At 39.1% G+C, this 25,019-nt stretch overlaps 1 long non-coding RNA gene across 1 annotated transcript; it reads right to left on the bottom strand.

The window, feature by feature from the left end:
* Positions 1 to 24,147, bottom strand: LOC147828213 (uncharacterized). The gene is made up of 5 exons (XR_015451170.1): positions 24,033 to 24,147; positions 10,278 to 10,355; positions 4,455 to 4,575; positions 3,197 to 3,249; positions 1 to 2,220 (listed from the first exon to the last, which is right to left on the bottom strand). It is a non-coding gene; the product is annotated as an uncharacterized LOC147828213 (long non-coding RNA).
* Between the last annotated feature and the right edge of the window lie 872 nt (positions 24,148 to 25,019).

The raw sequence follows: 25,019 nt of genomic DNA, 5'->3' as shown, positions 1-25,019 counted from the left end.
TATTAAAGGTTTTATGGTATACTAAAAAATTTATTTGGTCTTTGATCCCATTCCGGGCAAAGAATTTCAAAATCCCTTGGAACTTCCTCAGTTATGGGCATGCTTGTGTTAATGTTGATCTTAATGAAATGACTCATGGTAGATGCCTAATTAGCTTCAGGATCAGGGCTGGTCACTAGAGAAACCAAACTCATGATTAGAAGGCTGGAATCCTGGGCCAATCTGACCTCCATGAAGGAGAAAGCACTGAAGATTGAACTCAGTCACATGCCCAGTGGTTTACACAGTCATGCCTGTGTCATGACAGCCCATACAAAAACTCTGGACACCAAGTGGAGCATCCCAAATCATGAACACACTGAGGTGCACAGACAATGCTACATCCAGATTCCATAGAAAGGATACAAGAGCACTGAATCCCGTCCCTTCCAGAAATTTTCTTCTGTGTTTCCTTCATAATAAAACTGTACCTGTAAGAGAGGGAGGAAAAAAATGGGGAGAGGAGGAGAGTAACAAGGGAAGGAAAGAAAGGGCATTGGAGAGGAATAAAGAAAGGTAAAATAGAACATTTTATTCTTAATCTATTAGACAACTGCTCAAAGTAATAGTAGCTGGGAGAACAAAGCGACTCCATTTTGCTAAAAGCCACTATTCCCCTAGCCTCTATTATTAATGGTTGAAATGTGCTTGCTCTGGGACAAAAGACACACTCTGTAACAAAGCAAAGTTCTTAAGTTAATTGCTCGACCATCTGTTTGCCCAGGAAATAAATGTTCTGGGCCCCCTATTTGTAAAACAATCTGTCAATGTGCCGACCATCAGTACATAATGGTCGTGGCCATTAGCCATTGTGTCTACTGACTGCCAGTACTTGACAGTCAGCCACTAACCTTTGTCCCTCTTTTCCCTCCTAAAACCTATACATAATCACCCCTCAACACCCAATGGGCCTAGCCAATCAGAAGTATACACTTCATACTTGTGAAATGCCAACCAAACATGTGATTGCTAAATGGAAAATCCCCAAAACCTTGCTGTAACTTTAGTAAAAACCCCGCTAATTTGAAATGCGGGGCTCTCAATCTTGACCCACTGCTTCGGTGACAGTTGAGAGTCCCTGCTCAAGCTTGAAGAAACGACCCTCATGTGCTTGCATCGGAAAAGGCTTCCTGGTGGTCTTTGGGACTTCGTGATCTGGGCACAACAGTAGCAACAATATATTGGGTGCATATAATTTCTGAATGAGTGGAACAAATGACAGCAACAGAGGCAGGGATGGTAAAAGTTTTAGAGCTTTCAATGATACAAACATCCTGCTGCAGCACAAGTGCCATGGGCTTGCCACCACTGGCATAGGGAGTAGTAGCATGGGGGAATTGAGAATGCTCTGCTATAAGGTACCTATGTCAGCAGAGACGCAGTATAGTGTTATTTGAAACTAACAACTTAGACTTGGTGGTCTTAGATAAGCTGTAAATATATATTGCAAACTCTATGACAAGCACTAACATTTTTTTAAAAATTTTTATTTATTTAATTTTCCTTTTTGGTATTGGGGATTGAGCTCTCGTCCTTGCATTTGTGCAACAGGCGGCAAAACCACTGAGCTAAATCCTTGGCCCACACTCACATTTTTAAAAGGTATAATTGCTATGCTAAGTGAAGAGAGAAAATGTATTCATTAAAGAAACAAGGCAAGAAAAATGACAGACGGACGACTCTCTAGAATATATAAAGAAATGAAAAAACTCTGACCCCCCAGATTCAAAGACCCAATTCAAACATGGGCACCTGAAGGGAACAGACATTTCTCAAAGAAGTAAAAACAGCAAATAAATATATGAAAAAATGTTCAACATCACACATCATTCAAGAGATGCAGATGAAAACAACACTGAGATTCCACCTCACACCACAAAGAATGGCTGCTATCATGAAATCATCCAATCACAAATGCTGGCAGGGGTGTGGGGAGAAAGGAACCCTTCCCCATTGCTGGTGGGAGTGCAGACTGGTGCAACCACTGTGGAAATCAGTATGGAGATACCCCAAAGAACTAGGGCTAGAGGTCCCATTTGACCCAGCTATTCCCCTGCTGGGGACCTTCCCCAAAGAGTTAAAAGAATCATACCACAGTGATATATGTGACCCCATGTTCATAGCGGCACAGTTTGTAATAGCGAAAGCTTGGAAGCAGCCCAAGTGCCCATCAACTGGAACCTGGATAAAGAAAAGGTGGGTTTTTTTTAATAAAGTGGAGTACTACTCAGCCATAAAGAATGAAAAACTAGAGTCATTGATAGCTATATGGATGCATATCAAGGCCATACTCTTAAGTGAAATAAATAGGACACACATTTGTAAATACCGAATAGTTTCACTAGTGTGAGAAACTGATAGTGTAAACAAGGGTTAAAATGATTAAAATGAATAATTGATCATTTGAAAGAGGAAAAAAGGTCCAAAGATGAAGGGGTGAAGGGAGGGGAAGGGGAAAGGAAAAGAGGGAAAGGAAAAACTACGAGAAAAGAAAACATAAATGGAAATGATGTCTATGTAAATAGGGAAGGGTGGAGGGGGTGCAGGGCACACAGGTAATGGGGGACAAATATAAGAACCAAGATACATCATGTACAGGTACAAACACCCAATGATAAATGGAAATGAATCCTATACCTGAAATGTACCAATAAAAGAACTTAAAATTGAAACATTAACAAAGAAACAGAAAAACGAGGGAAGATTTTTAAAGAAATGAAAAACTGTCATGACTAGAAAACACAAGCACAGTAGAGATTAACTGAACTATATCAATGATTATTGTTAATCTGAATTACCTAAATATACCAATTTAAACGTAAAGACAGTCAGAGTATACTTTTGAAAACAATTCAAGTATAGCTTTTCTAGTCTACGTAATTCCATTTGACATAAGTGAAAGTGGAAGGATGGAGAAGGATGATATACCATGGCAACACAACCCAATGAAATCTGAACTAGCAATATCAATTTCAGACAAAGCAGACTTCAAGAAAGAATCAGAGATAAAGAATTGTACTAGATAAGGATAAATGGAGTCAGCTCTCCAAGAAAGCATAGTAAATCTTAACATATATGCACCTGAACAACTGATTCTCAAAATATGGGGGGGGCGGGGGGAAGACCATTAGAGCTACCAGAAGAAATAGACACATACCTTATTATAGTTGGAAACTTCAACACTCTTCAATCAGTAATTGATAGATGCAGCTGAAAGAAAAAATGAAGTGCACAGTTGAATGAAAGGCCACCATCAATTCATCGGATGTAACTGACATTTCCTAAATACTTCATCCAACAAAGCAGAACACATTCTCTTGAAGCTCACAGGGAACATTTCCTAAGACAGACCCCATTCTAGGCCACAGGACGGATGTTAACAAGTCGTAGTTTGTTCTTGTACTACAATGAAATTAAGCTCGATATCAATAATAGAGACATAGCTAGAAAATTCCCAAAATATTTAGACTGTAACACACTTCCAAATAACATTTATCAGGAGCGTCTCAAGAAACTTTAAAATATTTTAAAGTAAATGATGAGAACACAAAGTATCAAAATATGTTGAAGGCAGCAAAACCAGCGCATAGAGGAAAATTGATAACATTGAAAGCATAGTGTTAGCAAAAAAGAAACAGTAATCTAAGCTTCCACTGTAGGAAGCTACACAATTGAGAGCAATATAAAATGAATGCAAGGGCCGGGGATCGAGCTCAGTGGTTCTGCCACCTGCCTCACAAGTGCAAGGTCCCAAGGTTCGATCCCCAGTACCCAAATAAAGAAATAAATAAAACAAATGCAAACAAAAGAAAAAAAAACAATAAAAATTAGTGCATAAATCAATACAACGGAAAAATAAAAAAAATTTTAAATATTGCTAAAAGCAGAATATGGTTCTTTGAAGATCAATGAAATCAATAAATCCTAAACAGGCTCATCAAGACAAAGAGAGAAAGAGGTCAATTACTAATATCACAAACAAGAGAGGACATCAATACTGAGCTCGTTGAAATGAAGATAATTAACAGTATCCTGAACAACTCTATGCTGTCAGAGACCAGAGAAGCCAGGCCTAACTGGCCTCTCTGAGCACAAAGGAGAAAGGCTGCACTCAGGGTGACTCCATATTGCGGGTTCCAGGGAAAAGCCAGCACACCTAAGATTAAGTTGTTTACCGGCGTATGTACTAGTGGATATTGGAAAGCAGATGAACCTTGTGCTACTTTGCTTGTACCAGTGTTTAGGTGAATGAATCCAAGATGAGGCAGATGCTGGGGCTCCTAAGAGGCAAGAACCCCCTGGCTGCCCAAAGTTAAACTGAGTCACATCTCTTTGTCATGTGTCCTTGCTTGCCCCCAGGCAGCCAGTCTATTTAACAAAAATAGCTATCTCTTTTAGATACCTTCTAAACCTACCTGCAGTAGGTAGATTTTCATTCTTCAGTCTTCCTTATCACCCTGAGGACACAGGAAGTGAACACTACATGTTCCCTTTCATTCACGGATTTTAGTTTTGTTGTTTTTGTTTTCTCCTCTCCTGGAATGACAGGTAAGCTTCCTTAGTTTTCTGCAGTCATTATTGGCAACCCCTATCTTTTCCTGTTTCCAGCCTGAACATAGTCTTGGCTAATTACTACCATAATCTTGAATTAGTTGTTGTTTGGCACAATGAATGATCACTATTTCCCAAGCCTGAACTGTTTCCAACTCATTCCATAGTAGAGTTATAACTGTCTCAAGTGTCTTCTTGGATCTTGATCACTTTTTAGGCCAAACAATCAATATTTGTTCTTATAGAAGTACTATTTTGTCCCTAACCTACTTCTTTCAAAATGAAATGTTTATGGATATTTTCCTTCTTGCACATTTCTTCACACTGGAAACTCTCAGAACTCTTGAAAATATGGATGCTTCTCCCAGTTTTATGCTCTAGAGCACAGGTTAGCCAACTTTGCTTGTAAAGGGCCTGATCATAAGTACTTCTGGTTTTGCCAACTTCTATCTCAAATGACTCACTGTGTCTTTCTATTGTGAAAGCCATCCATAGGAGTTTACACAAAGGAGTCAAATTGAGCCTCAATAGCCCTAAACAGTAAGCTGCACTAAACGTGCTGCCTCTTAACTTCTTTGTCTCCCTGTCTCACTTTACCTACCAGTGTTTTGTGGGTCACTTCCTACGTAAACTGCCCTGGGATCTGGTATCTCAGGGTCAGTTGTAAGACCGAGGGCCTTACCCAAACGCTCCGAGGAGCTGACTATAGTGAAGCACACCCAGGGATCCCAGCGGTGCCTCCAGAATGCAAGGCCAAGGGCCTTACCAAATGCTCCAAGGAGCTGAAGTGGAGCACATCCAGGAATCCCAGCGGTGCCTTCAGAACGTAAGACCAAGAGTCTTACCAAACGCTCCAAGGAGCTGGCTACAGCGAAGATCACCCGGGAAGGAACACACCAACCAAGTTGGGAAACAGACCTTTATTAGTCTGGCCAGATGGCACTCCCAAAGCAAAATAGCTTAGAGAGGCACCTGGCTCAGAGTCCGAGGTTGTTTTACAGGGGGTTAAGGGGGGGGTTAACATGTGGATTCACAGAAAAAAAAAGAACAAAAGTTAGTGGCTCACTGTCACATGTTGATGGTCAGCAGACATCTTGACTGACAGTTACGACCACCCTGTTTACAGATTGTCATATAGATACTGGGCCCTGGGACATTTGGATTTAGGGCAAACAGATGGCTGAGTAATCTCGCCCTATTACTGATTGTCCATTGTCCCGAGGCAAACACACTCTAACCATCAAATTTACAACAGAACCTAGGGGAGTAATTAACTTTTGAATCACACAGTCCCACACATAACCCAAACTTAAGGCAACTGCAATAGAAAGATGAAACATGCATTAACATGGTGAATAGATTTGAAACTAAGATTGATGGTGAAAGAAATTGTGAACACAAAATGAGAAGACAGTTGTAAGAGTACTGAGAAAAGATAAAGCACTCCACACATATAAGGTGAGAACATTTATATTATGGTTGTCATTAGAGTCTGAACCAGAAAATTGCTGTATAAAACACTGCCAATTCAAAGCTACTCTTAATTAGGAAGGCAAGCCGTCATATGAACAATATAAAACAGATGATTGAAAAATAACAGCATCAAAGTACTATAGAAAATTTAAGCTGCATGTTTCATAGCTTTTTATAGATTTTTCTGTCAAATAAAGTTTGTAGAATAACAATGTCTATATATAACTTGGCCGGATAAAAGAAGGTAACATTTGCAGTAGTGTTTTTGACCTATTTTGAAAGTGAGAAAAACATTATAGAAAGAGTTGACTCTTCATTTCAACATAACCTATCCTAATTTCCTTCCTGTTTTCCCAAGCACAGTGAAATTCATTAAATTGGTGGCTATTCATGTTCATAGTTTTATGATTTTCACCCCACATCCATGGCCCTATAAGCAATATACACTGTAAGTTTTGTGATTTTAAAATTTACATCAATATGGTCATGGTGTTCAAATCATTCCGTATCTTGCTGTGATCACACAACATTACCACTGAGACCCATCCATGCTGATATATGTTAATTGAGTATACACATGTCTTTGGAGAGATCCTTCCTCTTCTATAGGATAAGTTACTTTGTGTGTCCTTTCACAAAATACATCAGGGATTCTCAAGTGGAGCCATTTTGACCAGGGCAGTGTCTGGAGCCATTTGGGGGATATGACACTGCCATCTAATGGGTAGAGGCCAGCGAAGCTGCTAAGCTTCCCACAGTGCACAGGACTGCTCCCACATCGAAGAAGCGTCTGGTCCAAAATGTTAACAGTGCCGAGAAAAATCCGTGGTATAAATAGAAACCATCTATTCTACATTCCTGAAGAACTCCTGAAAATGGGGAAGTAACCCAAATAGACCATCCAAGCTGAGATAGTACACATTCTGCCTAATGGATCAACAGAACTGTGTCTTCCATGCACTAGAGAATGTTTGCTTCTTACACATGGATTTTCAACTGTTTTATGGATAACCATTATTGCTTATTTTGGGGGGTTGTGTTTATGGGCATGTGTACTGTGTGTGTGTGTTATGCGAGGAGAGAATACCCACAAGTTGGGTCCTTTGGATTCTTCATATTGATAGGAAAATATAATGAGATTTATATAACTAGATTAAAGATAGCAAAGAGTAACCATATTTTAGGATCTCCTACATGGTGTTAAAAGATAATTTTTAAGTGATAAAATCATGATTCTCCTATACAAAAATAAACATTTTTAAAAGATTTTACTCTGCTCATTAATTTGAAAAATGTTAAGGGATTAACCAGTTTAAAAGAGAATCCAAAGAATAGACACAAGGGCCAGGGATTTAGCTCAGTGGTTTTGCTGCCTGCTGCACAAGCGCAAGGACTCAAGTTCGATCCCTGGTACCAAAAAAACCAAAAAAAAACAAAGAATAGACACAAATACAGTGGACTCTTGATTTACAAACTCAATCGGTTTCCAAGGACTGGTTGTAACTCAAGTTGGTTGTAAATCAATACAGCCGAGATCTGAATTTTTCCCTGGGTACACACTATAGATAACAAAAGGCAGACTTAGGTCCATTAACCTAATTAACCCAAGTTGTTCGTATGTCAGGCCAGTCGTATCTTGAGGGTCCAATGTATAGGGGAAGAACAGTGAAATGAATGTGCAAATTGAGACAAGACTGGCTTTTCCATCATAGGAGAGAGAGACTGAGCTTCTCTCCTCTGCCAGACAGGAAATAATTTGGTGTTTATAAACAACAAATGCTTTGCATTTCTATCTATTATCAATCATTTACAAAGTTGTAAAACAGCTCCCAAAGAACAAGATAACCCAATAGGGAGTAGGACTTCTTTTCCTGTAAAGGCATAAATTTAAGAATGTATAGCCCAAACTTCAGAATATATACAACCTACTATTGTGATTATCTTGTGTGAGCTGTGAAGCAAATACAGGATTTCCACTACCCCCAAGAGAATGGATGTTTCTTTTGTCAGTCATCATGGGAAGAACACATTCCAGGGCAGTAAAACAATGCCAGGCCCAGGTTGAGACAGTTTGGAGAACTTCCTTCTCTAAGGTGGGAAAAATTGGACCTCAGTCCCAAAGTAGGGAGGTACCCAGAGTCGCCTGTCTCTTGCCTCCCTGATCTGCCTCCCTACCATAGGATGGATGTGGGAATGAGGCAGGGTTTCATAGTTTCAGTTTGGATGTGTCAGTTCTAAACCTATCTAATTCTCCTGGCTGTTGTAAATTATTCTGTTTTAAGTTTCTTTTCCTTGATTTTCAAGATAAAGTGGATGATTTTAGCACATTTTAGACATGAGGAATTTGGAGAAGGAATGACCTTGTTTGGAGACCATAATAGGAGGATGACTCATCAGTGGTCATCAGGGGAAGACAGTGATATCCAGCAGCATTACTGTCCAGAAGAAAGACAAAAAGGCAGGGGTCAAAAGTGACTGGGCCTGAATATTCATTAGGCACTAACCTGGGGACATCAGAAACAGGGAAATAATTTGAGGAAGGACAGTTTTCTGCAGTTTTGCTGATTTGAGCTTACACCGTGGAAGCTGGGCTCGAATCTGAAGTATGACTTTTGCTGTCAAAGATTATTAAAGTCTGAGACTCGTGTTACTGGTTGTGGGAACATTTTATAAATAAGAAAGATTGAAAATGCAATGATAAAGGTGATAGGATAAAAGTGTGCTTTTCTTCAGTTGTAAAATTCAGTTCCTCATTTGGTCTAGAAATGGTGAACAAACTCATATGTAATATGTAAGAAGACAATCAACAGTAAGAAAAAAATCAAGATCATGATGATCCAGTCTTCCAGAGGATTTAATCACCTGCCACTGGAATTACTATGCTTAAGACACCTTCTGCAGAATTCTTTGCATAAGCCTATTAGAGACGGTTGATGAAATGTGCTTCTCATTTTGTGCCACCTATTCAGATATAGGTTTGGCTTTATACTCATAAGTCCAAGACCACAGAAGTTCACTCTCTTATTTTATTTAGTAAGAATTAGTATGCTAAGTCTAAATTTTACACTTCTCACCCTAAATGTCAAGGACAACTGTGGGTACATGATTAGCCCCCAGATGGAATTTGCATCAGAAAGGCAGCATGTCTCATAGAAAGGCCTGGAACCTTGGTCTTAAATTGTACCCTGACACCTACTAATTGAAAAATCTTGAAAAATTTGCATCTCAATGGGTTTTTATTTAATCTTATTAAAATGAATGGTTTAACCAGATGATTCTTTTTTTTTTTTTTTTGGTACTGGAGATCAAACTTGGGACCTTGTGTTTGCAAGGCAGGCAGTGGAACCACTGAGCTAAATCCCTGGTCCCTAACCAGATGATTCTTATTGGTTCATCTAGCTAAAGTTTCTTGGATTTTATAAAGCAGTTGTCCACAATTCTTCCAGTTTTGCATGTGGCAGAGGAACAGATGTAACATATGGAAAGATAAGAGCCAAGAACTCTGACATTTTCTCCACAAAGTTACCGACTAAACATCAAAGTGTTTGTATCTGATTTTTTAAATGACTTCAAATTTTGTCTTTTGTTCTCTTTACATCCATAGCTTTTTCACATACAGAGTAAACTAGTTAAATTAAGTCAAATAATAATAAGGAAATAATTGACATCTATTAAAACTATTAAAAATCAGGAAAATACATATGCTGGAAAAGCTATAGAAAAACTGCAGTGCACACACATGCTGATGTTACTGGCAAAACATTTTGAGGAGACATTTTGAATATACTTATCAAGTATCATAAACTTGTTTGACTTAGTAAACCCCCTATTCCAAATTTATATTTAGGATTGCTCTATTTCTCCAATTCTAAGTTTCAACTTTAAAATTTGATATCAATTCAATAATGTTTAAAAAGGAAAAACCAAATATACTAAAATATTACTTGATACACAATAAAAGAATATGTATAACTTGGAATAAAAGAAGTATGAAAATTTTAAAGGGGAAAAATCCATATACAAAAATATACTCAAAGCAGACTTAGCTTTTGTTTCTTTGCTTTTTTTTTTTTTTTTTTGGTACCGGTGATCGAACTCGGGTCCTTGTGCTTGCACAGCAGGTGGCAAAACCACTGAGCTAAATCCCTGGCCCTCTTTGCTTTGTTTTTTGAGATAGGATCTTGTGATGTAATCTAAAATGGCCTTATACATACTATGTCACTCAGACTGGCGCTGCACTCTCCAAAATCCTCCTGTCTCAGCCTCTTGATTCTAGGATTATAGGCACCCCTCTGTGCAGCATAGAGCAGAGTTATTTATAATTTCAAAAAATAGCACTGGCATCTAGTAATAAGAAAATGAATAAATAAACATGTAATATACAAATACAGTGGATGTAGCACAGCTCTTAAAAATTCTACAAAAAAGTGAAAAAGGAGGCATAGTTCCAAATTATTGTTACAAAATCTGTAAAATGTATAAGTGCATAAAATATAGTTTTATCAACTTAGCAATATGTTCATATGGATAAAAATATTAAAAGATTTCAAACAAATGAGAAATTATGTCACTGAGATCCTGGAATTGCATATACGTGTGTATTTTTAAATGTCTTTCATATAGTTAAAATGTTTCAATCACAAGTAAAAGTTCTTAGAAACATTCATGTTTGTATTATACATATTTAAAGTGTACAACATGATGTTTTCACCTATAGTCCACCAAAAAAATGTATACATACTTCAGAAAAAAACATATAAATATTTTAATACTCAATTTATTGAGACATCATGAGATTAATGTAAGTTACCTTTGGCCTCTACCATTACAAGAGGCACTCAAAGTGGTGCCTGTGCACTTCCAGACATTTATTAGTATGGCAAAGTGCTGGGTTTTAATGTTTGTAGTGCTTTTAAAACATTTAAAATTGTCGTTTGGACTTACATCCTAATTTCAATGTTATCCTCACCATCAGGACTTCTACCATGCACCGCTACTTCAAAAATTTCTATTAATCTTTCAGATATTTGTAGTGCATCTATGAGTTAATTTTATCAGAGGGAGGGAGTTTCTTATCTCTTGTATAATTAATTGAGGCTTTCATACATGACTTGATAGTTATTGGTTTCCCCTTAAAAATATTACACACTATTACACACACATGCACAGTGAGAGTCTTGTGAGTTCTCTACCCTGTGACACTCAACCAAAGCCTTATATAATTTTTCCTTTTGAATTTTTGTATTCTTTCCGAGAACCTTTGACATTTTTTACCATTGATTTTTTTGTTTTTTTGGTACCAAGAATTGAACTCAGGACCTTGCGCTTGCCAGGCAGGTGCGGCGCCATTGTGCTAAGCCCTGGCCCCTACCTTCCAAATTTAAAACATTGGTTGCTTATACCCTGGTTCTGGATAGATTTGTCAGTTTTACTTTGGCTAGGGCTAGGTCTTTTCAAACCGACCATTTAATGTTTTCCCTCAACTTTAAAAAAACTTCCGTTTGTTCTGGAATCTTTTAAACATGCCAATAACCCATACACTGGATGTCTACTCTGTGGCTCTACTTGCTTTTTCTAAGCCTGCTAGGACATAGTCTTGGGGAAAACCTCCCCCGCTCTGAGTCTGAACCTGCGGAAAGCTGTACCACCAGGAGAGAGCTTGACTATGGTGCTGCTGAGGGCCAGGCCCCTTCCCTCCCTTCCAACCTACAGCTGAACCAAAGGAACAAACGGAAACGTGAGGAGGCAAAGACCGCAAAGCTTGTTCAGTACAGAGGGGTCTGGAGGACTGGGCCTCAATCACATTTTTTACATACGTCAGTTTGAGAAACCTCTCCCAGGACTGAGACTCCACCGCCGCAGTCCGCAGTCCGGCGCTGCAGCCGCACGGGAAGGTACTGCTAACGGTCGCAAAGTGCGCGCAAGTTGGGAAGTACCCGGATGTTTTTACGACGCACGCCCATTGTGGCGCAGGTACCCAAGAGTGCGCATGTGCAGGAAGTAGTACTGAAGGAGGCGCAAATAAATGCCTTGACATCAAAGCGTAGAGTCATACAATTTCAACTAGGCTGTAAGAGAACTTCAATAGAGGGGTTTTTTTAAGGCAGTTTATCTGCCTGATTCAAGACCCCACACAGGACCACACACTGCAATTTGCTATCCTGTCATTTTTCATTTCTATTAAGTTTTATTACCACATTATTGCAGTACATAATGATTGAATTACTCGTGGGGAGTTGGTACATGTACATAACACATTTTCATTCATTTTCCATTCTTTCCCTTCATCCTTTTTCTCCTCCATTCATCTCTTGGGCCCTTTCCCTTTGGCAAAAGATCTATCTTTCTGATTTTTATTTTATTTTCCTCTTTATTTATATATTGGGTTTCTTATATAAGAGAAACCATATCATATACACATTCTCTTTGTCTCTTTCTCTCTCTCTCTCTCTCTCCTCTCTCTGAAAAAGAAACAGTGAGGTGAATTACTTCCGAAGAAATAAGGAAAAGCTTCAAGCCTACTTAGAGAAAGCAAGAGAGAGAGAAAGAGAGAATAAGGTGGTAGAAATAAGCACGAATATACGAACATATTCTCTTTATGCTGCACATCCTCTTAAAGTCCTGGCAGAGCTGGGGCCCCTGACAACCTCAGGGCCTGATCTCAGCACGGGGCTTTGCTGCCCTCTGGTGGCCGATGGACATAAACACCGTCACATTAAGTGAAATAAGCCAGACACAGAAAATAGGTACATGGATTTTTTAAAAACGGACATGAAAGCAGGAGGGACACTACTTGACCAGAGAAAGGGAATAAAGAAGAGGAAGAAGTAGGTGTGAGGCAGGGTAATAGGGGGCTACATATGAGCAAAATATGTTATAGGCCTGTATGAAAATCCCGCAATGAAAACTAGCCTTTTTAAAAACTACTATACCCTAAAATTAATACCTATAAAAAAGAACAGTTCAGTAACATAAACAAAAAGAAATAGAACCTCTGACAAACAATCAAAAGGGAACGGGAGATACAAAAAAACATTGTGGCAGAAATGAAGAATGCCTTGAAGGATGATCAGGTTAGAAAATGACTGGGGAAAAGAACAGTGAGCTGGATGATAAGTCAATCGAAACTCCCTAGGCTGAAAGACAAAGAGAAAACAAAAGAAGAAAAAAAAACCCAGGACGTTCAAGAATTGTGGGACAATTACAAAAGGCATAACACGCCCATAATGGGAACTGTAGAAGAAGAGAGGAACATACAAAATAACTGAAGTCATAGTAGCTCAGAAGTTTCTAAAATGAAGGACACACACCAAATCTCAGGTTCAAGAACCTTTACAGCAATAAGCAAGGTAAATACAGAAAACATTATAAGTACACCTATCAAATTCAATGGGTAAACATCAAAAACAAAGAAAATCTTCTAAAAAGCAGGGAGATAAGACATCACCTACGGAAAGACAAAGGTAAGAATTAGACCAGCGTTCTCAGAAATCATGTAAGCAAGAAGAGAATGCAGGAAAATATGTGAGGTGTTGAAACAAATAACCCATCCATACAATGCTAAAATTCTTTGTACGCCAAACTTTTTTTCTGACATAAAGAAAAGTGTCTTTTCCAAATAACGACTGAAGAAATGTAATGCCAACAGATATGCTAGACAAGAAATGTTCCAATAAGTTCTTTAGAGATAGAAATCAAATATGACAAGAAAGAGACCAAGAAACCAGAAAGGAAAGAAGGAATTAAGGAAGGTAGAAGGAAGAAAGACAGGGGGGGGGGGAAGAGGTGGGGAGAGGTGGACAGTAACAAGGGAAGGGAGAAAGAAAGGGCATTGGAGAGGAATAAAGAATGGTAAAATAGAACATTTGATTCTTAATCTATTAGACAACTGCTCAAAGTAATAGTAGCAACAATGTATTGGGTGCATATAGTTTATGAATGAGTGGAATCGGTGACAGCAACAGTGGCAGGGATGGTGAAACTTTCATAGCTTTCAGTGATACAAACAGCCTGCTGCAGGACAAGTCCCATTGGTGTGCCACCACTGGCATAGGGAGTAGTAAGTAGCGTGGGGGAATTGAGAATGCTCCGCTCTAAGGTACCTATGTCAGCAGAGAAGCGGTATACTGTTATTTGAAATGAACAACTTAGACTTGGTGGTCTTAGATAAGCTGTAAATATATATTGCAAACTCTATGACAAGCACTAAGGTTTTTTTTTAAATTTCTGTTTATTTAATTTTTCCTTTTGGTACTGGGGATTGAACTCTGGTCCTTGCACTTGCGCAGCAGGCGGCAAAACCACTGAGCTAAATCCTTGTCCCACACTCACATTTTTATAAGGTATAATTGATATGCTACGAGAAGAGAGAAAATGTATTCATTAAAGAAACAAGGCAAGAGAAACGACAGACGGACGACTCTCTAGAATATAGAAAGAACTGAAAAAAATCTGACCCCCCAGATTCAAAGACCCAATTCAAACATGGGCACCTGAAGGGAACAGACATTTCCCAAAGAAGTAAAAGCAGCAAACCAATATATGAAAAAATGTTCAACATCGCTCATCATTCAAGAGGTGCAGAGGAAAACAACCCTGAGATTCCACCTCACACCACAAAGAATGGCAGCTATCAAGAAATCATCCAATCACAAATGCCGGCCAGGGTGTGGGGAGAAAGGGACCCTTCTCCATGGCGGGTGGCAGCGTAGACCGGTGCCACCACTGTGGAAATCAGTATGGAGATACCTCAAAGAACTAGGGCTAGAGGTCCCATTTGACCCAGATAGTCCCCTGCTGGGTATCTTCCCCAAAGAATTCAAAGACTCATACCACAGTGAAACATGTGTCCCCATGTTCAGAGCGGCGCAGTCTGTAATAGCTAAAGCTTGGAAGCAGCCCGAGTGCCCATCCACTGGAACCTGGATAAAGAAAAGGTGGGGTTTTTTTAATCAAATGGAGTACTACTCAGCCATAAAGAATGAAAAACTAGAGTCATTTATAGCTAAATGGATGTATATCAAGGCCATGCTCTTAAGTGAAATAAATAGGAACAGACACACATGTGCAAATACCACATCGTTTCACTAGTGTGAGAAACTGAGAGTGTAAACAGGGGTTAAAATGCTTAAAATGAATAATCGATCATTTGAAATGGGAAAAAAGGTCCAACGACGAAGGGGGGAAGGGAGGGGAACGGGAAAGATAAAGAGGGAAAGGAAAAACTATGAGAACAGAAAAAATAAATGGAAATGATGTCTATGGAAATAGGGAAGGGCGGAGGGGTTGAAGGACACACAGGTAATGGGGAAGAAAAAAAAAAGAACCAAGATACATCATGCACAGGTACAAACACCCAATGATAAATGGAAATAAATTGTATACCTAAAATGTACCAATAAAAGAACTTAAAATTTAAAAATTAACAAAGAAACAGAAGCAAAACGAGGGGAGATTTTTAAAGAAATGCAAAACTGTCATGACTAGAAAACACAAGCATGGTAGAGATTAACGGAACTATATCAATGATTATTTTTAATATGAATTACCTAAATATATCAATTGAAACGGAAAGGCTGTCAGAGTATACTTTTGAAAACAATTCAAGTATAGCTTTGCTAGTCTACATAATTCCATTTGACATAAGTAAAAGTGGAAGGCTAGAGAAAGATGATATACCATGGCAACACAACCCAATGAAATCTGAACCAGCAATATCAATTTCAGACAAAGCAGACTTCAAGAAAGATTCAGGGATAAAGAATTGTACTAGATAATGATAAATGGAGTCAGCTCTCTAAGAAGGCATAGGAAATCTTAACATATATGCACCTGAACAACTGATGATCAAAATAGGTGGGAAAAAAGACCGTTAGAGCTACCAGAAGAAATAGACACATACATTATTATAGTTGGAAACTTCAACACTCTTCAATCAGTAATTGATAGATAGATGCAGCTGAAAGAAAAACTGGAAGTGCATAGTAGAATGAAAGGCCACCATCAATTCATTGGAGGTAACTGACATTTAATAAATACTTCAGCAAGGCAGAACAAATTCTCTTGAAGCTCACAGGGAACATTTCCTAAGACAGACCCCATTCTAGGCCCCAGGACGGATGTTAACAAATCATAGTTTGTTCTTGTACTACCATGAAATTAAGCTCGATACCAAGACTAGAAACATAGCTAGAAAATTCCCAAAATATTTAGACTGTAACACACTTCCAAATAACATCTTTCAGGAGAGTCTCAAGAACCTTTAAACTATTTGAAAGTAAATGATGAGCACACAAATTATCAAACTGTGTTGAAGGCAGCAAAACCAGTGCATAGAGGAAAACTGATAACATTGAAAGCATAGTGTTAGCAAAAAAGAAACAGTAATCGAAGCTTCCCCTCTAGGAAGCTACCCAAATGAGAGCAATATAAAATGAATGCAAGGGCCGGGGATTTAGCTCAGTGGCTCCGCCACCTGCCTCACAAGTGCAAGGTCCCAAGTTCGATCCCCGGTACCAAACTAAAGAAAGAAATACAATGAATGCAAACAAAAGAAAAAAAAAAACAATAAAAATTATTGCATAAATCAATACAATTGAAAACTAAAAAAAAAAATTTAAGTATTGCTAAAACCAGAATATGGTTCTTTGAAGATCAATGAAATCGATAAATCCTAACCAGGCTAATCAAGACAAAGAGAGAAAGAGGTCAATTACTAACATCACAAACAAGAGAGGACATCGATACTGAGCTCATTGAAATGAAGAAGATAAGTAAGAGTATTCTGAACAACTCCATGCTGTCAGAGACCAGAGAAGCCAGGCCTAACTGGCCTCTCTGAGCACAAAGGAGAAAGGCTGCACTCAGGGTGACTCCATATTGCGGGTTCCAGGGAAAAGCCAGCACACCTAAGATTAAGTTGTTTACCGGAGTATGTACTAGTGGATATTGGAAAGCAGATGAACCTTGTGCTACTTTGATTGCTTGTACCAGTGTTTAGGTGAATGAATCCAAGGTGAGGCAGATGCTGGGGCTCCTAAGAGGCAAGAACCCCCTGGCTGCCCAAAGTTAAACTGATTCACGTCTCTTTGTCATTCATCCTTGCTTGCCCCCAGGTCAAGAAGAACAAAGTACCAGGTCTAGGTCCCAGTAGAAGGCTTGACTTGGCCGGTGGGGTGGGTCAGCTACACTAGGTCACAAATTTGATCATTTAAATGAAAGGGACCGATTCCCTGCAAGATACAATCTACAAAACACAGAGGAGAAATAAAACGCCAGAAACTAGAAACAACCAAAGGATATCAATAAGTGAGCGGATGAACAAACATCAGTACAGTCATAGAGTGGCACATCATGAAGCAATGAGAAAAGCAATAACAGTGCTCAGCCGTCCAGGCACAGGGAAGCCGGGACCAGAGTGGCCCGGAATTCACTGTCCCTGTCAGCGCAGCCGGGCATCCCAGAGCGGCCTTCGGGACAAGGAAGGAAGTGCCTGTCCCAGGAGGCGGAAGGCCCCGGGCCACAGGAAGGCAGAGCGCCAGGGCGGCGAACAGCTCACTTGAGACCCGCCTGTGCCACTCTGGAGCTCAGCTCAGGCGCCCAGCGGAGCCCTCGGGGCAAGGATCCCAGCGGGGCGTCACTGTGGCCCCAGGAACAAACCATCAGATAACCGGGAAAGGGGAGGGTCCTCCTATGCAGAGGAGTCCCCAGTGCTTGATGGAGATGCTCTGCCCTCTGGGGAGCCTAGGGCCCCGCCCTCGCTCTGAGCTGTGCCAGGCCAGCACTCTCTCAGTTTTCCTGGAAGCTAAAACTTTTCCAAACAAAAGTTCATCAAGAAATTTAAAGACCTGAATCGAACAAGCAAAAGTTCAGGGTGTGATTTCTACGGTCACTAGGGAAAAACCAGAAACCAGATACATCACTCCTAACTGCAAGAGAAAAGGAAAAGTCAGGCGTGGTGGCGCTTCCCAGCAATCTCAGATCTCGGACACTGAGGAAGGAGGACCAATCTGGGCTACTGAGCAAGACCTATACTCGCTTTCTCTCTCTCTCTCTCTCTCTCTCTCTCTCTCTCTCTCTCTCTCTCTCTCTCTCTCTCTCTCTCTCTCTCTCTCTCTCCTTCTCTCTCTGAAAAAGGAACAGTGAGGTGAATTACTTCCGAAGAAATAACGAAAAGCTTCAAGCCTACTTAGAGAAAGCAAGAGAGAGAGGAAGACAGAATAAGGTGGTAGAAATAAGCACGAATAAATGAACGTATTCTCTTTATGCTACGCATCCTCATACAATACTGGCAGAGCTGGGGCCCCTGGCCACCTCAGGGCCTGATCGCAGCGCAGGGCTTTGCTGCCCTCCAGTGGCCGATGGACATAAAGACCGTCACATTAAGTGAAATAAGCCAGACTCAGAAAATAAGTACCTGCATTTTTTAAAAATGGACATGAGAGCAGGAGGGACACTACTTGACCAGAGAAAGGGAATAAAGAAGAGGAAGAAGTAGGTGTGAGGCAGGGTAATTCGGGGCTGGATATGATCAAAATATGTTATATGCCTGTAGGAAAATCCCACAATGAAAACCAGCCTTTTGCAAAACTACTATACCCTAAAATTAATACCTATAAAAAAGAACAGTTCAGTAACATAATCAAAAAGAAATGGAAACTCTAACAAAGAATCAAAAGGAAATGGGAGATACAAAAAACACATTGTGGCAGAAATGAAGAATGCCTTGAAGGATGATCAGGCTAGAAATGACTGGGGAAAAGAACAGTGAGCTGGATGATAAGTCAATCGAAACTCCCTAGGCTGAAAGACAAAGAGAAAACTAAACAATAAAAAAAGAAACCCAGAACATTCAAGAATTGTGGGACAATTACGAAAGGTATAACATGCCCATAATGGGAACTCTAGAAGAAGAGAGGAACACACAAAATAACTGAAGTCATAGTAGCTCAGAATTTTCTAAAATGAAGGACACACACCAAAACTCGGTTTTAAGAACCTTTACAACAATCAGCAAGGTAAATACAGAAAAAATTATAAGTACACATATCAAATTCAATGTGTAAAAATCAAAAACAAAGAAAATCTTGTAAAAAGCAGGGAGATAAGACCTCACCTACGGAAAGACAAAGGTCAGAATTACACCAGCGTTCTCAGAAATCATTTAAGCAAGAAGAGAATGCAGGAAAATATGTAAGGTGTTGAAACAAATAACCCATCTGTACAATGCTAAAATTCTTTGTATGCCAAACTTTATTTCTGACATAAAGAAAAATGTCTTTTTTAAATAACAACTGAAGAAATGTAATGCCAACAGATATGCTAGACAAGAAATGTTCCAATAAGTTCTTTAGAGATAGAAATCAAATATGACAAGAAAGAGACCAAGGAAGCAGAAAGGAAAGAAGGAATTAAGGAAGGTAGAAGGAAGAAAGACAGGAGAGGGGGAGAAAGAGGTGGGGAGAGGTGGACAGTAACAAGGGAAGGGAGAAAGAAAGGGCATTGGAGAGGAATAAAGAAAGGTAAAATAGAACATTTTATTCTTAATCGATTAGATAACTGCTCAAAGTAATAGTAGCAACACTATATTGCGTGCATATAATTTATGAATGAGTGGAATCGGTGACAGCAACAGTGGCAGGGATGGTGAAACTTTTATAGCTTTCAGTGATACAGACAGCCTGCTGCAGCACAAGTGCCATAGGTTTGCCACCACTGGCATAGGGAGCAGTAGCGTTGGGGAATTGAGAATGCTCCACTCTAAGGTACCTATGTTCGCAGAGAAGCAGTATACTGTTATTTGAAATGAACAAGTTAGACTTGCTGGTCTTAGATAAGCTGTAAATATATATTGCAAACTCTATGACAAGCACTAACATTGTTTTTAAATTTTTATTTATTTAATATTTCTTTTTGGTACTGGCGATTGAACTCTGGTCCTTGCACTTGCGCAGCAGGCGGCAAAACCACTGAGCTAAATCCTTGCCCCACACAAACATTTTTCAAAGGTATAGTTGCTATGCTAAGTGAAGAGAGAAAATGTATTCATTAAAGAAACAAGGCAAGAAAAATGACAGAAGGACTGCTCTCTAGAATATATAAAGAACTGAAAAGAATCTGACCCCCCAGATTCAAAGACCCAATTCAAACATGGGCACCTGAAGCGAACAGACATTTCTCAAAGAAGTAAAAGCAGCAAACCAATATATGAAAAAATGTTCAACATCACTCATCATTCAAGAGATGCAGATGAAAACAACACTGAGATTCCACCTCACACCACAAAGAATGGCTGCTATCAAGAAATCATCCAATCACAAATGCTGGCAGGGTTGTGGGGAGAAAGGAACCCTTCTCCATTGCTGGTGGGAGTGTAGACTGGTGCAGCCACTGTGGAAATCAGTATGGAGATACCTCAAAGAACTAGGGCTAGAGGTCCCATTTGACCCAGCTATTCCCCTGCTGGGGACCTTCCCCAAAGAATTAAAAGAATCATACCACGGTGATATATGTGACCCCATGTTCATAGCGGCACAGTTTGTAATAGCTAAAGCTTGGAGGCAGCCCAAGTGACCATCAACTGGAACCTGGATAAAGAAAATGTGCGGGTTTTTAATAAAAGCCATAAAGAATGAAAAAGAATGAAAAACTAGAGTCAGTTATAGCTAAATGGATGTATATCAAGGCCATGCTCTTAAGGGAAGCAAAGAGGACACACATGTGTAAATACCAAATCATTTCGCTAGTGTGAGAAACTGAGAGTGTAAACAAGGGTTAAAATGAATAATGGATCATTTGAAATAGGAAAAAAGGTCCAAAGACGAAGGGGTGAAGGGAGGGGAACGGGAAAGATAAAGAGGGAAAGGAAAAACTATGAGAAAAGAAAACATAAATGGAAATGATGTCTATGTAAATAGGGAAGGGTGGAGGGGGGGAAGGGCACACAGGTAATGGGGGAAAAAAATAAGAACCAAGATACATCATGTACAGGTACAAACACCCAATGATACATGGAAATGAATCGTATACCTGAAATGTACCAGTAGAAGAACTTAAAATTTAAACATTAACAGAGAAACAAAAGAAAAATGGGGAAGATTTTTGAAGAAATATAAAACTGTCATGACTAGAAAACACAAGCATGGTAGAGATTAACTGAACTATATCAATGATTATTGTTAATCTGAATTACCTAAATATACCAATTTAAACGTAAAGACTGTCAGAGTATACTTTTGAAAAAAATTCAAGTATAGCTTTTCTAGTCTACATAATTCCATTGGACATAAGTGAAAGTGGAAGGATAGAGAAGGATGATGTACCATGGAAACACAACCCAATGAAGTCTGAACTAGCAATATCAATTTCAGACAAAGCAGACTTCAAGAAAGAATCAGGGATAAAGAATTGTACTAGATAATGATAAATGGAGTCAGCTCTCCAAGAAAGCATAGTAAATCTTAACATATATGCACCTGAACAACTGATGATCAAAATAGGTGGGAAAAAAGACCATTAGAGCTACCAGAAGAAATAGACACATACCTTATTAGAGTTGGAAACTTCAACACTCTTCAATCAGTAATTGATAGATGCAGCTGAAAGAAAAAATGGAAGTGCATAGTTGAATGAAAGGCCACCATCAATTCATTGGAGGTAACTGACATTTCATAAATACTTCAACAAAGCAGAACACATTCTCTTGAAGCTCACAGGGAACACTTACTAAGACAGACCCCATTCTAGGCCACAGGAAGGATGTTAACAAATCATAGTTTGTTCTTGTACTACAATGAAATTAAGCTCGATATCAATAATAGAGACATAGCTAGAAAATTCCCAAAATATTTAGACTGTAATACACTTCCAAATAACATTTATCAGGAGCATCTCAAGAAACTTTAAAATATTTTAAAGTAAATGATGAGAACACAAATTATCAAAATATGTTGAAGGCAGCAAAACCAGTGCATAGAGGAAAACTGATAACATTGAAAGCATAGTGTTAGCAAAAAAGAAACAGTAATCTAAGCTTCCCCTTTAGGAAGCTACACAAATGAGAGCAATAGAAAATGAATGCAAGGGCCAGGGATTTAGCTCAGTGGTTCCCCCACCTGCCTCACAAGTGCAAGGCCCCTAGTTCGATCCCTGGTACCCAAATAAAGAAATAAATAAAGTGAATGCAAACAAAAGAAAAAAACAATAAAAATTATTACATAAATCAATACAATTGAAAAATAAAAAAAATTTTAAATATTGCTAAAACCAGAATATGGTTCTTTGAAGATCAATGAAATCGATAAATCCTAACCAGGCTCATCAAGACAAAGAGAGAAAGAGGTCAATTACTAATATCACAAACAAGAGAGGACATCAATACTGAGCTTATTAAAATTAAGAAGATAATTAAGAGTATTATGAACAACTCCATGCTGTCAGAGACCAGAGAAGTGAGGCCTAACTGGCCTCTCTGAGCACAAAGGAGAAAGGCTGCACTCAGGGTGACTCCATATTGTGGTTTCCAGGGAAAAGCTAGAACACCTAAGATTAAGTTGTTTACCAGAGTAAGTACTAATGGATATTGGAAAGCAGATGAACCTTGTGCTACTTTGATTGCTTGTACCAGTGTTTAGGTGAATGAATCCAAGGTGAGGCAGATGCTGGGGCTCCTAAGAGGCAAGAACCCCCTGGCTGCCCAAAGTTAAACTGATTCACGTCTCTTTGTCATTCATCCTTGCTTGCCCCCAGGTCAAGAAGAACAAAGTACCAGGTCTAGGTCCCAGTAGAAGGCTTGACTTGGCCGGTGGGGTGGGTCAGCTACACTAGGTCACAAATTTGATCATTTAAATGAAAGGGACCGATTCCCTGCAAGATACAATCTACAAAACATAGAGGAGAAATAAAACGCCAGAAATTAGAAACAACCAAATGATATCAATAAGTGAGCGGATGAACAAACTTTAGTACATTCATACAATGGACTATCATGAAGCAATGCAAAAAGCAATAACAACATCAAAAGAGGGGCTTGTATGTAGTGTAGTGGTAGCCTGCTTGCCTAGCATGTCCAAGGCCTTGGGTTCAATCTCCAGTACTGAATATCAGCAACAAAACAAAAGGAAATATACATGCAAAGAAGCCAGGTGTGGTGGCACACGCTGTTAACTTCAGGTACTTAGAAGGATGCGGCAAGAACATCACATGTTCGAGGCCAGCTTGGGTAACTTGGTGAGATCAGATCTCAAAATAAAACTGAAAAGGTTTAAAAATGAAGTTCAGTGCTTCCTGTATTCAACTTCCAGTAAGGGGGGAAGATGCATGGAGAAGCCTTCCGTACATATTCCTAAGTGAAAGTATTTGGCCTAAAAATCCTCCCTACTGTATTACTCCAACTGTATGACATCTGGAAAAGGCAAAACTATAGGCACTTGGGCTAGGGAGTGAGCTTAGAGCTCAGTGATAGACCACTGCCTACCATGCTGGAGGACCTGTGTTCAATTCCTTGCAGTGAGAGGACACATATATAGATGTAGATATAGATATAGGTATGCACTAGAAAGTATCAGGTGTCACCATGTTATTAGGTTATTATGTTTGGGGGCAAATGGGAAGGGAGGTGTAAATATATGAAGAACAGGGAAGTTTCAGTGTAAAGAAATTATTCCATACAATACTATTAGGATGGATATATAACATTATGCATTTGTCAAAATTCATAGAATTACACAACACAGATTGAACCTTAATGTAAACTATAGTCTTTACTTAATAAAACATAAAAGGGTTGGTTCCTTAACTGTATCAAATGTACCACACTAATGCTAGATGTTAATATTAAGGGAAACTGTGGAGAAGAAAATCTATGGGAACCCTGTACTATTGACTCAATTTTTCTGTAAAACTAAATTCTACAAACCAGTCTATTAATTTAACAAAAATAGCTATCACTTTTAGATACCTTCTAAAACTACCTGCAGTAGGTAGATTTTCCTTCTCCAGTCTTCCTTATCACCCTGAGGACACAGGAAGGGAACACTACATGTTCCCTTTCATTCACAGATTTTAGTTTTGTTGTTTTTGTTTTCTCCTCTCCTGGAATGACAGGTAAGCTTCCTTAGTTTTCTGTAGTCATTATTGGCAACCACTATCTTGTCCTGTTCCCAGGTTGAACATAGTCTTGGCTAATTACTACCATAATCTTGAATTAGTTGTTGTTTGGCACAATGAATGATAACTATTTCCCAAGCCAGAACTGTTTCCAACACATTCCATAGTAGAGTTATAACTGTCTCAAATGTCTGCTTGGTCTTGATCATTTTTTAGTGCAAACGATCAATATTTGTTCTTATAGAAGTACTATTTTGTCCCTAACCTACTTCTTTCAAAATGAAATGTTTATGGATATTTTCCTTCTTGCACATTTCTTCACACTGGAAACTCTCAGAACTCTTGAAAATATGGATGCTTCTCCCAGTTTTATGCTCTAGAGCACAGGTTAGCCAACTTTGCTTGTAAAGGGCCTGATCATAAGTACTTCTGGTTTTGCCAACTTCTATCTCAAATGACTCATTGTGTCTTTGTATTGTGAAAGCCATCCACAGGAGTTTACACAAAGGAGTCAAATTGAGCCTCAATAGCCCTAAACAGTAAGCTGCTCTAAACGTGCTGTCTCTGAACTTCTTTCTCTCCCTGTCTCACTTTACCTACCAGTGTTTTGTGGGTCACTTCCTACATAAACTGCCCTGGGATCTGGTATCTCAGGGTCAGTAACCCAAACTTAAGGTAACTGCAATAGAAAGATGAAACCTGCATTAACATGGTGAATATATTTGAAACTAAGATTGATGGTGAAAGAAATTGTGAACACAAAATGAGAAGACAGATGTAAGATTACTGAGAAAAGATAAAGTACTCCACAAATATAAGGTGAGAACATGTATATTATGGTTGTCATTAGA

The sequence above is a fragment of the Heterocephalus glaber genome, unplaced genomic scaffold, assembly GCF_053883595.1.
Source record: "Heterocephalus glaber isolate CG9 unplaced genomic scaffold, H.glaber_assembly_v1.0 deba00001226, whole genome shotgun sequence".
In the NCBI taxonomy this organism is placed as follows: Eukaryota; Metazoa; Chordata; class Mammalia; order Rodentia; family Bathyergidae; genus Heterocephalus; species Heterocephalus glaber.
This window is presented reverse-complemented; position numbering and strand designations above follow the sequence as displayed.